Source organism: Agelaius tricolor, unplaced genomic scaffold, assembly GCF_023055355.1.
Source record: "Agelaius tricolor isolate 1412-34295 unplaced genomic scaffold, bAgeTri1.0.p SCAF_57, whole genome shotgun sequence".
NCBI lineage: Eukaryota > Metazoa > Chordata > Aves > Passeriformes > Icteridae > Agelaius > Agelaius tricolor.
This window is the reverse complement of record NW_027269317.1, coordinates 931,473-947,708: the sequence shown is the minus strand read 5'-3', so window position 1 is coordinate 947,708 and position 16,236 is coordinate 931,473. Positions and strand designations below refer to the sequence as shown.

Genomic DNA, 16,236 nt, shown 5'->3' with positions numbered 1-16,236 from the left:
AACACTGCTGGGCAAAGCCTGGACAATGGACCTGGGTCTCTTGCCTGGGGCAGGAATTGGGCTGATTCCCTCTGCCCCTCACCCCAAGCTCTGCCTGCTTGCACTGATGGAATTTGCACAGCTCAAGGCAGAGCCCAGGGTGAGGATATCTGACCCTGCAACAGAAACGGGTGAAGCTGCAAAGAGAAACAGCAAATGGAGAATGTTGGGAAAACTACACTATAAATAAATGGGGGGGAATCATCCCTCTGCCCACTCCAACATCTGCTGTCACTGTCTATGTTATATAGGGTGTATTAGAGCACAGATGTTCGTGCTATCACAAGTTCAGGGAAATCAGTTCAGAATCAAAGTAATTGATGTAGTCTTGGCTGAAAGGAGCGCCCAAAATGGGGAAAAGATGAACGGCCACCAGAACAAATCCTACAACACCGTGCACCAGCCTCTGGGAACCCGAACCAATTCATATCAGGAGCCACAGAACCCATTCCTCATCTCAATGGCATCATTAGATTACAAACTGCCCTCGGAATAACCAACCAGACAGCTCCAGCTCCTGACCTTCCTGCTGAGCAATCCACTGAAATGAGGAACACAACATTTCACCATGGGATGGGATCAGATTACCTTCCAGCAGAAAAAAGAGGAGTTTGTGGAAAATTCAATGACTCAAACTGCTGTTGGCAAATAGATGACAAAGGAAAAGTGGTGAAAAAAACACCAACAGAAACAAGAAAGCAGCTCATGTACCAGTCCAAACGTGAAAAGGATGGGAATGGGACACGGTTTTGTGGCTCCCTGGCAAACCATGGGTTAAACGAATGCTGTTTCTCCTCTCCTGTGCTACAGCAACTCTCACCTTTTTACCATGCTCCACACCTTGAGAGTGCAGCTCATTCAGCAGCTGAGCGAGGGACCAGGGACTTGTAGACAAGGAAGTAACGGGCGAAACCACCAGCTTCAATAATTGTTACTAATTAACATGGACTGCTGATCGCAGAAAGTCCCGCTAAATTCCTGAACTTCCAGAAGAACAAAGACTTAACAGAGCCGTGAATATCGGCTGTTATACAAAAGTGGGAATGCACATTAACAAGGACATGCAGTTGGTGGATCGGGAAGTCTGAACCTTCCAAGTACCTCAGCCAGTGGGCAAAGGGAGAGAGAGAGAATCGGCCGGGAAAATGAGGATAAAAAGGAGGCTGCGAACTACAGCAATGGCAGAGAGCGCACGGCAAATGCCCCACGGCCTCTCCCTCTGCTCAGCAATAAAGTCACTTGTACAGGACTCCTCTGTCTCCTCTGGGCACAGAAACCTCCGGCCACGTCAATTTCCCCGCACAGCCCCGGGCACGGGGCAGCCGCCTCTGTCCCAGCCACAGCAACCGGGCCGAGCCAGCGCTGCTCCGGCAGCGGCTCCTGCCGAGGCAGCGGCCGCAAGGAGACCGCGGGCAGCCGCTCCCGCAGCGCCCTCACGCCAGCGGCAACACGCGCCGGACACGGCACAACGAACCCGCCTGAGCCCCCTGCCGCCCCCGAGGCCCGCAGCGAGCCCCGAGCCCCCAGCACAACCCAGCGCGCCTCCCACCTGCGCTCCGGCCGCCTCCCAGCTCCGCCGCCGCCGCCTCACCGCGCTCCGGCCGCTGCCGCCGCTCCCGGGCCCGCACACACACTCCGCCAATGGCGTCGCTGCCGAGCCACGGCCGCCCTCAGGCCGCCACCGGGGCCCTGCCCCGCCCCGATCCCACCAATCAGCGCGCCAGAACCACGACTGACGGCACCGTCGCCCAATCGCAGCCAGGGGTGGGCTCTGCACGTGGCACAGCCTCGCCCCGCGCTCTCAGGGCCCCCCGGGCTGCGTGAGGGCAGAGCCGGAGATGAGGAACAGCCCTGGAACGGGCCCGGGCCCGAGGGGATTGAGCTGAAAACACAAACAAACTTCTCCGCACCTCCCGCCACGGCTTTCCCGGCACTGCGGCTCCGGTGGCTCTGGCTCAGCGGGAAGCCCTGGAGCCTCACTTCTCCTACCTCTAATTAGGAGCAGCAGTGCATCGCTTTGATTTCCCCCAAAAAGGGAAAACTGCCCCAAATCCCTGTGGATGAGTGGGGGAAGAGAGAGATTTCTGACAGAAAACCCCAAAACCTCAGAGGAGGATAATGAGAAGTAAGTGAAGAGCCTTAAATCCAGCCTTCCCCCACGCCTCCCTCCTTCCAGCTGCACCTCCTACCCCGGCAGTGCCGGAGACAGGGAATGGGGCCGTGCTCACTTCATGCCCCGGGGCTTCTCCCTCTGCTCGGGGACAGGAGTCGTTCCCCTGCTGCACCCTGGGCTCTCTCCCACCGGAGACTTCTCCAGGAACTTCTCCAAGCTGAGTCCATCCCACGGGGCACAGCCCCCCTCCAAGTGCTGCAGCGTGGGTCACTGTGCCCCGGGGTCAGTCCTGCCAGGACAGGCTGCTCCAGCGGGGCCCCTCTGGCCACGGGGTCACAGCCTCCTCTCAGGCATCCCCGTGCTCCAGCGTGGCTGCTCCGGGGGCTGCAGGGGGATCTCTGCATCCCCATGGATCTGCAGGGGGATCTCTGCATCCCCATGGATCTGCAGGGGGATCTCTGCATCCGGCACCACCGTTTTTGGAGGAACCAGGAATAGGCTGAGCTCTGCCTGAAGCTCTTCTCACATTCCCCACACCCTTCCCGGCACAGGGAGGCTTTTACCTCCTCACAGCTCTCCAGGCTGGGTTTGCAGCCCCTCCTCGTGTGGGATCTTTGAGGCTTTTCCTCCCTGTTGGATTCCTGAGCCGTGGAGCCGTTCCAAATGGCCTCTTCCACGAGGTTCTGTGGCAGGGATTTGTTCTCCCTGGTCTCTGTCTGCAGCTCAGTGCCTGGGGGAGGAAGGACAAGGAGAGGAAGAGACAGGGAGAAGGGAAAAGGAAAAGGCTGGAGGAGAAGAAGGAACAAGAAGGAACAAGTGAGGAAGGAGATGGGAAAGGAACATGGATGGATGTAGGAGAAGAAGGAGGGTGGACAAGGAGAAGATGGGATTTGCCTCCATGCCAGAGGGAAGGGGAAGGAGATCCCCCCAGTCCATCCCTGGCAGGATGGCGTTGGCAGTGAGGCTGTCCTGCAGCAATGCTGGGCTGGGAGATGGAGCAGCAGGGAGGGGAAAGGGGCAGTGATTCCTCCTCCCCTGCCTGGCTGTCCCAGTCTGGAGCGTCCTGGCGCTGCCGAGGCCCTTGGAGCGTCCGGCACTCAGGAGCCCGGAGCTCACGGCTGCTTTATAAAGCTGACAAAGTCGGCAGGATGGGTCTGGGTATGATCTCAGCAAACTGGGTTTATTGGTACAGGAACAGGGGACAGAGCTGAACAGGGTCCAGGCACAAAGACAGGGTGCAAGCTGAGGACACAGGGGGTTTTTATATGGGGTAGTGAGGGTGGAGCTGAGGGTCAGGGTCCAATGGATATGGGGAAAATGGGGCAAAGGAGGGTGTAAGGGTCGGGACAGCTAATAGGGAAACAGGGGCAGAGGAATGCAGTAAACTGGGGCCAATGGAGGGACAGAGAGGGAGAACATTCTAGGGACTAACCAGAGATGGGTAACAAGGGGTGAACTTGGGTAATTAGGCCAACAGGCCAATGGGATAACATAACTTTCCATAAATCAGCATGTGCCTGCAAAGATCTGTGGGAGAAGCAAGCTTCTCACCATAACCTTGAAATCTATTCTTCTTACTAGGGACCAGTCCTCCACGGGTGGGAGATTGAGACTCCCATGGGCCTCCACACCAGTGCATCTTCCTTTTCCTCGCAGCCTCCTTCTCCTCCGTCCTGACAAAGTTTAGGATTGACAAATCCTGGCTTTGGGGGAAGAACAAGGGGTGAGCACCTTGGGTTTTGTGAGAAATGAGCCTCACTCTTTAGAATTTCTGAAAGTTTAATAAGGAATAATAAGGGACAAATCAGTAACAGCGCTGGATGTTGGCAATGGCCAGAGGCACACCGGTTAACCACAGCACCTCTTCTTGTCTAGTTTCTCCATTGTATTGTTCAAATACATATTCATAATGATTGTACATATTCAAACATTTCTTTGAACTCGTTTACTTGTTCCAGGAATTCTTTAGGTTGGTTTGACCCCCAACTCGCCTTTTTAGAGCACGTGCAGGAATCGTGGATTGCTGTTTTGAGGGTTGTGTGTCACTGCCTCACAAGGGCCCCTGTTCTGTGGTTTCAGCAGGTGACAGTTATTGACAGTGGAAGGGTCAGTGGCAGGGGCCTCATCACATCCCTTCCTTAAATGTTACCTGACCATGCAGACGCTTTTAGCTATTTCCACAAGTACTTTAAATGAACATTAGCTCTTTCACAAATATCTCTGAGTTGTTATTGTCAGTTAGTTAAAAAATAAAAGCATTAGTTCTTATTTCACAACTACAGCTACTTCTGCAAAAGTTAACATTCTAATGCACAACACATGGCATCCACTTGAATATTTTGCAAAAGCCAAAACTATAATGTATGTTTTTCACACTGTCCACAAACTCAAATATCATCCATAAATGATGTTCTGAGGATATGAGCTACACAGGGGCCAGGCATTGGCCACAAAAAGCTGACAAATTATACTATAGCAAAAGCAGTGAAAAATGATTACAAACTGTACTCTATCAAAATTGTTTTGATTAAGAATATTTTGCAGAAGTCAATACATAATAGCAAAAGCCAACACTACCTAGTTATTTATAACAAACCCAGGGCAGGTTTTTCCCTTGCATGGAGCACCTGGGCCTTCCCCGGGCCCCTTCTGCCCTCCTGCAGAGCCGGTGGCATTTTCCAGCACACACAGTTTGTAACCAAGAGCCGGGTGCAGCCGAGAAGGCTCCAAGCGCCTCCTTCCAGGCTGACTCTGCAGGTGCCGAGGCTGCTCTGGGCTCTGCCAGGGCTCTGCTGGGGCTCAGCTCTGGGCCAGGCTGGGCCCGCTCTCCCCTCACATTGCTCCGGGCAGCTGAGTCACAGCGGGAGAGGGAAGGGACACGTCGAGGGAGTTGAGGTTTGAGAGAGTTTTTATTCAAAAAACTGCCATAACAAACAGGCTGTGCTAACTACCATAACTAAGTGCCAGTGCTAACTACCATAACTAACTACCAGTGCTAACTACTGTAACTGAAAGCTGTCCTCAAGTGCTTCATATCCTCCGCTGCTCCCTCAGTTGCTTTGCTGCAGTGATCAGAGGGGTCAGGCTGGAGAGAGGCTTGGCTGATGATAAAAATGGGTGCTGCCCAAAGGATAAAAAGGAAAGAAATGAACTGTTACTTTCCAGAGTCAAGTTCCTCACAGGCTCTGTTGCAACAGGACAAAGGGAAATAGTTTGAACATCGAGGGAAGCAGGTTCAGATTAGATCTAAGGAAGAATTTTTTAACCAGGAGAGTGGGGAAACACTGACAGGAGGTGCCCAGAGATGTGGGAGGTGCCTCCTGCCTGGAAACATCCAAGCTCAGGTCAGGCAGGGCTCTGAGGCCCCTGAGCTGCTTGAAGATGTCCCTGCTTGCTGTGGGGCACCAGGTCCAGATGAGCTCGAAAGGAGCCTGCCAGGCCACAGCGGGCGAGGATTCTGCTCGCTCTGCGCGTGGAACGCAGCGAGACTGGAGACTATCGGAGGGGGCCCCACAAGAAAACCCCTCCCTGGCGCTGCTTCTTCCCCTGCAGCCCTTGGCTCTCACCTGCAGCAGCTCCTGGGCAGCCCAGCGCCGCTCCTCGTCCGGCTCCAGGCTGCACTCGAGGCAGTCCCGCAGCAGAGCCGACAGGCGCCGGGGCTCCTGCAGCTGCGGGGTCCCGTTCTGCCGGATCAGAGCGCGAGCCTGCAGGGAAAGCAAACTCAGCGCTCTGCCAGCTTCCTTCACACCCACACGGGCTCACATCCACCCCGGGGCCTCAGCCCCAGCTCCAGGGCCACTTTCCTCCCTGCCAGAGATGCTGCTCAGAGCTCATTTTGCTATGCCAAGCAAAAAACCCAAACCCTGCGGCTGCCACAGCCACTGCAACATCCAAATGATCTCGCCTTGAGAGCCAGTTTCATTGGCTGGCTTTGTTAGTAGGAACCTCCATCAGAAATAGCCCATTTTGCTTCTCCAAATATGGACACCAGCTTTACAGGCCATTTTCCAGAGTCACTGTGGTCTGCCTGTGTTATTTCAGAGGATTCTTCCATCAAGTGCATCTCTGCAGTGCCACTGACACTCAAGTAAATGCATTCCTGATGCCCCATCCCAGAAACTGCCAGGCAAGAAACAGGAGGTTTGTGATGCTGAAAGCTCAGGCTTGGCGACACAGAGAAAGTAGCTTGGACTAGGAAAGAAATGTGTTGGACTATGGGGATGTTAAACAATCATCTTCATGTTTTCAACAAGTTTCCCAGTGAGAAGAATCAGGGGGAAATCATCTCGCAAAACCTCTTTTAGAAACTCCTGCAGAAAACTTGTTGGGTTTGGGGGCGGAATGTGGAGTTGATGTGGGGTTTTCTTGCAAGGTAACATTAGACCTGATGCACTTGCTTCACATTTCCAGGTAATCCTCACAGCCAGAAGAGCTGCAACAACATAAATCTCAGAGCAAATTGTTGCTGGAGATTGCAGAATATTCGTCTGTGTTGAGGCTGGAGTCCTCTGGGAATTCCCTTCCCATGTGCAGAAACCTCCAGCTGCTGCTCCCAGTGCAGGGTCCCCCTTGCTCGCAGCCTCTGCAGCCACTGGAGAATTTGCCTCTTACCATGGCCGCCGTTTCCCTGAAGTAAGGAGGTTCTCCTTCCACCATCTCGATGGTCACAATGCCGAAGGACCAGATGTCCACCTTGGGGCCATAAGGAGATCTGGTCACAACTTCTGGGGCCATCCAGTGAGCAGTGCCCACCATGGAGCTGCGCTGGTCCTGCTCAGGGCTGAGCTGAGTGCAGAGGCCAAAATCAGCTGAGGACAGAAACAAACCCTGTCAAAGGCAGCTGCAATGAGGAAACCAAGCACAGAGATTCCCCACGCTCAGTCTGAGAGTGCAGTAGTGAAGTCAGCTGGAAAAGTCCTCAGGGCTGTAGCCAAGGAAAGATGGAACTGGGCCCTTCAAGAAACCCTCAGCTTTCCTGCAGTGGCTTTTACTGATTCCCTTGGAGCTTTAGATTCCCACTGCTGCCCCTCTGGAAGGGCCATGGCCAGAGCAAAGGCACTGCTGGCCCCCTGCTCCTCTCCTGAGCTCTCTGCAGGGGCAGCCGCTCTCAGCTGGCAGCAGGGGCCGGGCAGTGCCCCCAGCAGCCCTTGTGGGGCTCTGACCCTCCCTGGGAAGCAGCCCCAGCCCCGCAGCCCGGGAGCGCCGTGCCTGGCCAGGAACACCCACCCAGCCTGACAGAGCCGTCCATGCCCAGGAGGATGTTGGAGCTCTTCAGATCCCTGTGGATCACCCGGTTGGAATGGAGGAAATCCAGACCCTGCAGACACTGAGAGAGAACAAGAAACACGAGGGCAAAAACCAATGGCTGGAATATATCACACCAGAAAGGACAGCTCAGAATTCTGCCAGCAGCAGCTTTGCTGTGACAGGCCAGGAGTGCAGTGCACACAAGCTCCAGACAAACAGCTCAAGGCAAAGCTGAGAACAGCAAATCAAATCCAAAGCACACAGAGAGTGCCACAACAGCAGGAGAGAGAACAAGAGCAGAGTAGAAGTGCAGTGATGCTGGCAGGCCGTTCACTGCAGAGGCTCTTTCTTCTCCAGCTCATGGAAACAACACAGAAACAAAGCCCTGAGCATGGAGCCACTCCTGTTCTCACGCTCTGTTTGGAAGGACCATCGTGTCCCAGCCATGGGAGTGACAAGCAGGATCCCTCACCTCCCGACTGACAGCTGCCATCTCTCCTTCAGCCATGCGTGTCTGTCTGACAACGTCCCGCAAAGTTCCTCCATCCATGTATTCCATCACCAGCCAGAGATCTCCATCCACAAGGAAGCTGGAAGAGGAAAACAATGGCATGGAGATGAAAGTGCAGAGCTCAATTCCCCCATGGAAAAGCCTGGAGTGGAGTTTTGTTTCCAGGTCACTTGTCAGTGAGGACAGAATCAGATGGAGAGACATTCCTGCCAGGCTGCACAGCCCTTGGAATCTGCACAGTCTAAAGGGGAAGGAGACACCTGTGAGAAAGGAGAGGCCTTGGATGGCAAGCAGGGGAAAAATGCAGTTTAGCAACAGCCCAGATCAATATGGAACCACAACCCTTGGCCCCAGCTGGTTCAGCTTCTGAGCTCATCAGTTCCACCATTCCCTCCAGAACAAGGCAACACAACTGCCAGGGTTATCCAGGGAAGGAGGCCGTGCAGCACTTGGGACAAAAGCAGTCAGAAAACCTTTCAGAAAATCTCTTCAGAAACAGGCAAGGCCAGTGAAAAATGGGCAAATGAGGCATTTCTGGAAACAAGAACCCGATCTTCCTGGCAACTGCAGCAATGGAAACGGGCTGGGAAGAAGAAGCCAAGGGAAATTATGGAATATTAAACCCAGTATTATCGGGTGGAACATGCCTGGGCTCATCTGACCCTTGCTGCTGGGCCAAAGGCGGCAGCTGTGATGTTTCACCTCAGAGACACCTTTGGCCGGCTGGGTGCTGCAGCTGGGCACTCGGAACAAATCCAGGCATAGTAGGAACTCAGTTTACCTCTGCTGGAAAAGGTTCAGGTGACGGTGAAGAGAAAAAGGAGAGGATTCTGTAGTAGAATTTTAATCCAGAATTTTATTCCAGGATGACAGACCTCTGAATCTTGTAACAGCTCCCAACAGAATGCAGACCGCATGGTCCCATCTCCTTTTAAGACCAGGGACAGGGGGAGGGGCAAGGAGAGGTTGGCACACCTGGGTGGTTGGGATAGGTGAAACAGGAAATGGCATCACACTGCAACATCTCCCCCTAGTTTTGTTTAAAAAGAGGACTGGGTTTGTGGTGCAGAGTGCTTGTCAAACCATGGTTGGTAAATCCGTTCCTCCTCTACAGGAGGTTCAGTGCTTTCCACTGAGGGTTCCATGTCATTCATTGGAGCTCTAAGGGCTTCCAAATGGTAAACTTCAGGAGGGGGAGATGAGCTTGAAATCAACTTGAGAACCATGAGTTTGACTAGTCCAAAAACAATGCTAACAACTACAACAACGATAACTAATATAAACAGTACTAAAAACACAGTTTTCAGAATAGATCCCAACCAGCCCGAGAGTCCCCAGCCTTTGAACAGTCCACTCAGGCAGTTGTCAGTTTCTCTCTTGATGTCTGACGTCTTTTGCCAAGGTGGTCCATACGTGCTTTGGGCTGAGGGACTATCCAGGAGATCGCTGGTGGGATGATCATGAGTAGGACGAGGAGCAGGCTTGGTCTCATGGTGCCTCAAGACTACACACAAACCGTGGGATCTAAACTGGTACAAGGAACTTAAGACAAACATATTACAAACTATTCCAGATAGGAGGCTTAAATGGAATTTCCTCCAGAGAATGCCCTGCGGCGTTTCCTTCTCCAGGCAGCATTGGCGCTGGGGCGCTTCTGTCGATTTCTCTGAGACCTTGGGAGCATAGGGCCTTACCCATTTGGAAGGAACCCATTTTAACCCAGAGGGGGTGGACACGCAGGTGTATCCACGTCCCCATGTAACCAATTTGTAAGGTCCCACTGTCTTCCAAGTCTCGGGTCCTTTATTAAGACTGGAGGCTTTTCTTTCACTGACATCTGACTGCTCCCCCCAAAGTGGCATAGTGCGGCTGCGCTGGTCTCTGGGTGTTGAAAGAGTGCCTGGCAAGCTCACCAGCCTAGCTCGCAGTGGAGGGGCGCCTGCCGGGCTCGAAGTCCGGTCTGCGCCTTCGTGGGTCTTGGCCGCTCCACGGGCACAACGGCGAAGTGCACGGAGAAAAGAAGGGAGGACTCCGAGGTCAGTTGGAACAAGGTCGGGTTTATTGAGCCCAACCGGGCAGGACAGGAATGGGTGCGAACGGGTGAGGAGGGGAGCCTCGGAGACAAGAAAAGGTGGACGCCTCTTACTTATAAATGCAGGGGGTGGGTACAGGTGGAGACTTACAGCAAACCAATCGAAGTACAGAAGAAATAGATACATTTCTGAATGGCAAGCAAAATCATCAAATGAAGCAAGCTCTGGGGAGGGGCCCTTGACTCTTGACCAATTATCCGACGTTCTAGGAAGAAGAATCTAGAAGAAGGGGAAGGGAAGCCGGGTGATGGAAAGGGGGCCTGGGGCGGAGAAAGCAAGGATACATTTTCGAAACCATAGGAACGGGGGAGGAACTAGGAGATTGGCAGACAACGATCTGGGATAGGGGAATTCCGGGCAGGACCACTGACAGATGAACGGGGAGGAACTGGGGCAAACCAAAAACAGGACACAACAGCATAGGATGGGCGGGTTCAGGCTGCCAAAGGAACAATTCAGAAAATTGATTGTGAACAGCACCCTGGACAACTGGATGTGGGGGGGTTCTACCTTCAGAACCTGTTGTTGCTGGTCCAGAACTCTTTTAATATTGCAGTGAGTCCTTTCTACAATGGCTTGACCTGTAGGGGAGTAGGGGATGCCAGTTTTGTGCTCTACTCCCCATTGCTGCAGGAAGCTCCCAAATTCCTTGGATTTGTAGGCAGGCCCATTATCAGTTTTCAATTCCTTGGGGATGCCCATGAAAGAAAAAGCCTGTAAGAGGTGCTTAATGGCATCATTAGATGACTCTCCTGTGTGGGCAGAGGCATAGACCGCTCCAGAAAAGGTATCTGCACTAACATGAACGTATTTCTGCCGTCCAAATGACTGTATGTGTGTGACATCTGTTTGCCACAGTTCACAACTGTTCAACCCCCTAGGGTTTGCTCCTGCACTCATTGTAGGGAGTGCATGTTGTTGGCAATTTGGGCATGTGGCCACAATCGCTTTGGCCTGTTCTCGAGTGATGTGAAACTGACGAACCAGGCCAGGTGCATTTTGGTGGAAAAGCTGGTGGCTGATTTTTGCCTGTTCAAAAACATTTGGGAGAGTGGCCATCTCTGCAGGTGCAGCAAGGGCATCTGCCCTTCTGTTGCCTTCAGCAATAAACCCTGGCAAGTCGGTGTGTGACCTGACGTGCATCACATAACATGGTTGCTCCCGGTGAGTGACTAACTTTACAAGTTTTGAGAGCAATTCAAAAAGTGCCATGTTAGACACTTCTTGCAGTATTGCTTGATCTGCCCTGGACACTACTCCTGCCACATATGCAGAATCTGTTATCAGATTGAATGGTTCTGAGAACCTTTCAAAAGCCCTAACAACTGCAGCCAATTCAGCAACCTGAGGTGAACCTTCCACCTCAGCAATGTCCATCTCCCACTGCTGGGTTTGAGGATCCTTCCAAGTCATAACAGACTTGTGGGACCTCCTGGACGCATCTGTAAATACATTCAGAGCCTTTTTTAAAGGTCTCCTACTTTGAGCACTTCTAAATTTCAGAGTAAATTGGACATCTTGTTCTAACATTTTGTGGGCAGGCCAGTGGACAGAAATTTGTCCTGAGTGGGACTCTAGAGCAAACTGCAACATTTCATTTTCTTGAAGCAATTGTTCCAATATTTGCATAGTATTTGGGCCCAATTTTAACTCAATTTGAATGTGAATACACTCAAAGTCACATCCTGCTAACTCCCTGATCCGGGTCCTTGCTTTCTGGATCAGTTCTGCTACCAGCTCTTGGGGCTTTGTCATTCTCTTGGACCTTTTGTGACTTAGGTCATTCTATGATCAAGAGCGGGTCCCTCTGGTCCTGGCCCTTTTTAGGTGTTTCCTTTGCCTTAGATGTTTGTTTTTCCTCCCACTGGAAAATGATTCCATGGAAGTGTGGCAACTTACCTAAGATGATAAATTTGAATGACAGGTCAGGCCGGCATCAGTGGGCCTGTCTTGTGGACATGGCAATCTGAACCTTTTCTAGAGCTTTCTGTGCCTCTGGGGTAATAGACCTAGGAGCACCGGGGTCCTCTCCCCCTTTCAATAAATTGAAAAGAGGGGCAAGGTCTTCTTTAGTCAGACCGAGCCATGGCCTTACCCAATTCAAAGACTCACACAACTTGTGGACATCCACTAGGGTCTTGATGTTTGTATTGATTTCTAATTTTTGAGGAACAATGGTCCGATTTCCAATTTCTAAGCCCAAATACTTCCAAGGTGGCATCTTTTGAATTTTCTTTTCCTGGAGCTCAAACCCTGCAACAATCAATGCATCGATCGTTAGGTCAAGCGCGTGGGTGAGTAAATCATCACTGGGGGCACACACAAGGATATCATCCATATAATGATAGATGATGGCCTTTTCTGCAGCTGCACGCACTGGGGAAAGCAGGGAAGAGACACACCACTGGCAGATCGCTGGGGAAACCTTCAGGCCCTGAGGGAGAACTGTCCAATGGTACCTTTTCATAGGGGCTTCCATGTTGATGGTGGGGACCGAGAATGCAAAACGCGGTGCATCGTCAGGGTAGAGGGGAATATGAAAAAAACAATCTTTTATATCAATAACAGCTAATTTCCAATCCTGGGGAAGCATCGCTGGGGATGGCATACCAGGTTGGGGAGAGCCCATATCTTCAATGACATTATTAATTTGTCGGAGGTCGTGGAGGAGCCGCCATCTCTTTTTGTCAGCCTTCTGGATGACAAACACTGGAGAGATCCACAGGGACGTGGTCTCCACAATCTGACCCTTTTTCAATTGCTCTTCCACTATCCCCTCAAGTGCCTTTATTTTTTGTTTACTGAGCGGCCACTGTTTCACCTCAACTGGTTTGTCTGTCTTCCAATTCTGTTTTTGGGTGCGGCACTGTTCAATGACCACTGTACAAAAATCCTGTGGGGAGTCTGGAATATCAATTGTGACACCTCACTGGGCCATTAAATCTCTCCCTACCAAAGGTTCCGAATAATCTAACACAAATGGACGGATATTTGCCAATTGTCCGTTTGGTCCCTTGATTTGGATGATGCTTTTGGATTGTCTCGCCAATTGCAGGCCTCCTACACCTTGAACGTGACCAGCAACATTTTGCAAAGGCCAATGTGCAGGCCAGTCTTGTGCTGGGATCACTGTGCAGTCTGCACCCGTGTCTACAAGCATCTCAATGCATTTTGACTCCCCACCCCCACTGACATTACACCATAATTTGGGTTTATCTCTTCCAATAACTTGGACCCGGGCGACTGTGGGTCCTTGTTTTTCGGTACCTTCAGGCAAAAACGGCACAGGGATAGCTTGTGCAACAATTTGACCTTTGGGAAGAAACAGGGGTGGGTGGAAACAGTGCAGCCCAAGAACAAATTGCTCAGCATCTGGAGCAATTTCAATCTCGTGTGTGTTTGGTGTCCCCAGTGATGATGTACTTACAGCGAATACGGTGCCAAGTACCCTTCTGTTCTGGGTTGACGGAGACAAAATGCCAGTCAGTGTCTTTCAGGTGGAGTGATTCTGTCAGCTGCAACCTGTAAGGCTCATTGACAGAAGAGGTGGTTAACATAGGCTCACCTAAATCATAACAAAGGTTATTTTGTTGCACTTTCAACAGTGGACCAGCAGACGTAGTCTTTAAAGCATCTGCTTCAATTGCAGAAATAGTAATATTACTGCGCGCTTTGTCTTTTTTGCTTCCCTTATTCTCTTGGCCTGCCCTTTTTGTGTCAGCACGCCTGGCAGGCCGGCGCTCCCCTTTCAGTTTTTTTGTTGTTATTGACCCCCTGGGAGTGCTTGTAGTCCTCCTCCCCTGCTATTTCTAAATTCATCAAATTGCCTTTTCAGGGGGCACTGGTTACTCCAATGCCCAAGGTTATTGCAAAGCAGTCATGGCTTTGTGGGGCCAACCATTGCTGGTCTTTGCTGCTGCCCAGGGTGCTGCTGTGCTGAGGGAATGGGCACAGGGCTGGCAATGGCGACACGCTGTGGTGGTCTTGGCAGCAGCCTTGGTCTGGTGTCTTCAGCCACACTCATCAGAGGCACTTTCCTGTTACAGACTAGAAGCATATCTTTTAGTGTAGGGGGGGTCTAGAGGTAAGCATAAAATTGCTGCTCGACACTGTTCATTTGCATTTGTAAATGCCATTTCCTCTAAAACCTCTTCCCTTGCATTCTCTTTTTTAACTTGGATTTCAATGGCTCTAGTTAGCCTTTCTACAAATTTCAAAAAAGGGTCTGATGGTAGCTGCTTGATCTTACAATAAGGCTCAAATGGCCCTTCAGGCTGAATGGAAAAGAATGCCTTTTCAGCTGCTTCTTTGACTCTCTCAAGTGTTTCTAAAGGAATTACGGTACTTTGGATTGAGGGTAAGGACCATTGGCCCTCACCGGGAGAGATGCTCAATGGTAATTGGCATGCCATTGGTATCTTTTGCTGTGTTTGGATTAGCATGCAAGCCTGGGAGAGCTTCTTTTAGCAGTTGTTTCCATGCTAATTCCCATAATTTGAATTCTGTAGAGGTCATGAGGTGTTGTGTTGTGTCTGTATAAGTTGGACTGTTCTGTTCCCCCCTATCATGTAATGGTTCTGCCCTGGTTCTCCCCTCCCTCCCTTGCGCTGCCAGTTATCCCAACTCCTCCCCAGTTGCCTTGGAGATTAATGTTTCTTTCTCAAATCCCTCCCCGGTGCCCTGTCTCTCACTCAGTGCTCCCACCCTTCTCTCTGGAACTCTCTAGAAACTTCCAGCTAGAGCGTCAAGTGATTGGCTCAGGGGCCGGGGCCCCACCCTTAAGCTATCCCCATTGGTGTTCTCCCTAAGTCAATCTTTTGTATCCCACTCCCCTCTGAAACCCTATTCGTCCAAGGAATGACTCCTCCCCTCTGTCCCTCCCTCCTTATAAGCTGTTGCAACCCCCTCCCTCTGTGTCTTTGGTTGTCGGTTTCCTCTGGGACCCAATGAATCTGCATTCACCACAGTTGGAGAGCGCTCTCTTCTTGTTCTGCTGACTGTAGCCATAAGCCAAGCCACGTCCTACCACAAGGTAGCGCTGCTGTCATAGCACAGAGTGTTTGCCTTAGGTGCTGTCCCGAAACACGGAGATCGGGATAGTGCCTTGTTACTGCTAGTGGTGCTGGATAGCCAGCCGGGACGTCCAAGAAGGACAGTCTTTCTCCAGCTGGACCCCTTCAAACTGGGACCATACTGGGAGTGTTTGTAACCACAGTGGAGTGATGGAAGCAGACTGGGAACAGCTGGGCCCATTCTGGGAGCAACTGAGATCACTCTGAGGGTGACTGGAATCATGCTGGGATTGACTGGGAGTAACTGGAGTGGTGCTGAAAGAAACTGGAAGAAGCTGGAAGCAACTGGGATAAACTGGGAGAGACAGGGAGTCACTGGGATCATACTGGAGGCTACTGGGGTCATGCTGGCATTGACAGGGAGCAACTGGGATCACACTGGAGGCACTGGAATTGTACTGGGAGCGTCTGGGAGCAACTGGGATTAGACTGCAAGTGACTGGGATCATACTGGGAGTGGCTACAATCATACTGGGATTAGAGTGGGTGTGATTGAACACTGACTGGGGGTTACTGAGAGCTACCAGGCCCATGCTGGGAGCCAACTGGGGACTTAATTAGAGGAACTGGGAGCAACTGGGAGACAGCTGGCGGCACATGAACAACACTGAGGTGACTGGGAGTGCCTGGCAACAACTGCCAGAATGTTCAGCGCAACTGGGATATACTGGGAGGGTCTGAGACCACAAGGCTGTGGGACTGGGACCAGACTGGGAGCGACTGGAAATGTGCTGGGGGAACTGGGAACACGCTGGGGGCAAGTGGGAGTGACTGGGGCCCTGCTGGGAGAGACTGGGATCATACTGGGAGTGCCTAGGTCTATGCTAGGGACAACTGGGAGAACTGGTTCAGCCATCCTGGTCCGGATGGTCCCAGTCCATATTTGATCCCACTCCCTATTTGATCCCAGTCCATATTTAATCCAAGTCCATATTTGATCCCAGTCCATATTTAATCCAGGTCCCTATTTGATCCCAGTCCATATTTGATCCTGGTCTACATAATCTCTGTCCACTTTATCCCAGTCAGGATTATCTCAGTCCACATTTGATTCCAGTCCATTTGATCCCAGTCTATATTTGATACCAATCCATATTTAATCCCATTCCATATTTGATCCCAATCCATAGGTAATCCCAGTCTATATTTGATCCTAGTTCC

General features: G+C 51.6%; 1 protein-coding gene, 1 long non-coding RNA gene and 1 pseudogene across 2 annotated transcripts in view; 2 read left to right on the top strand and 1 right to left on the bottom strand.

Moving 5' to 3' along the window:
- The window catches only part of LOC139604939 (zinc finger protein 551-like), a 179,888-nt gene extending 178,283 nt beyond the window's left edge, over nucleotides 1–1,605 (bottom strand). The window contains exon 1 of the mRNA XM_071456282.1: nucleotides 1,589–1,605. The gene's annotated coding sequence lies outside the window, so the exon portion shown is untranslated. The remainder of the gene's footprint in view (nucleotides 1–1,588) is intronic.
- The window catches only part of LOC139604975 (zinc finger protein 271-like), a 254,765-nt pseudogene that overhangs the window by 140,885 nt on the left and 97,644 nt on the right, over nucleotides 1–16,236 (top strand).
- Nucleotides 1–16,236, top strand: part of LOC139604984 (uncharacterized) — a 109,733-nt gene that overhangs the window by 76,155 nt on the left and 17,342 nt on the right. The gene's annotated exons all lie outside the window — the stretch shown is intronic.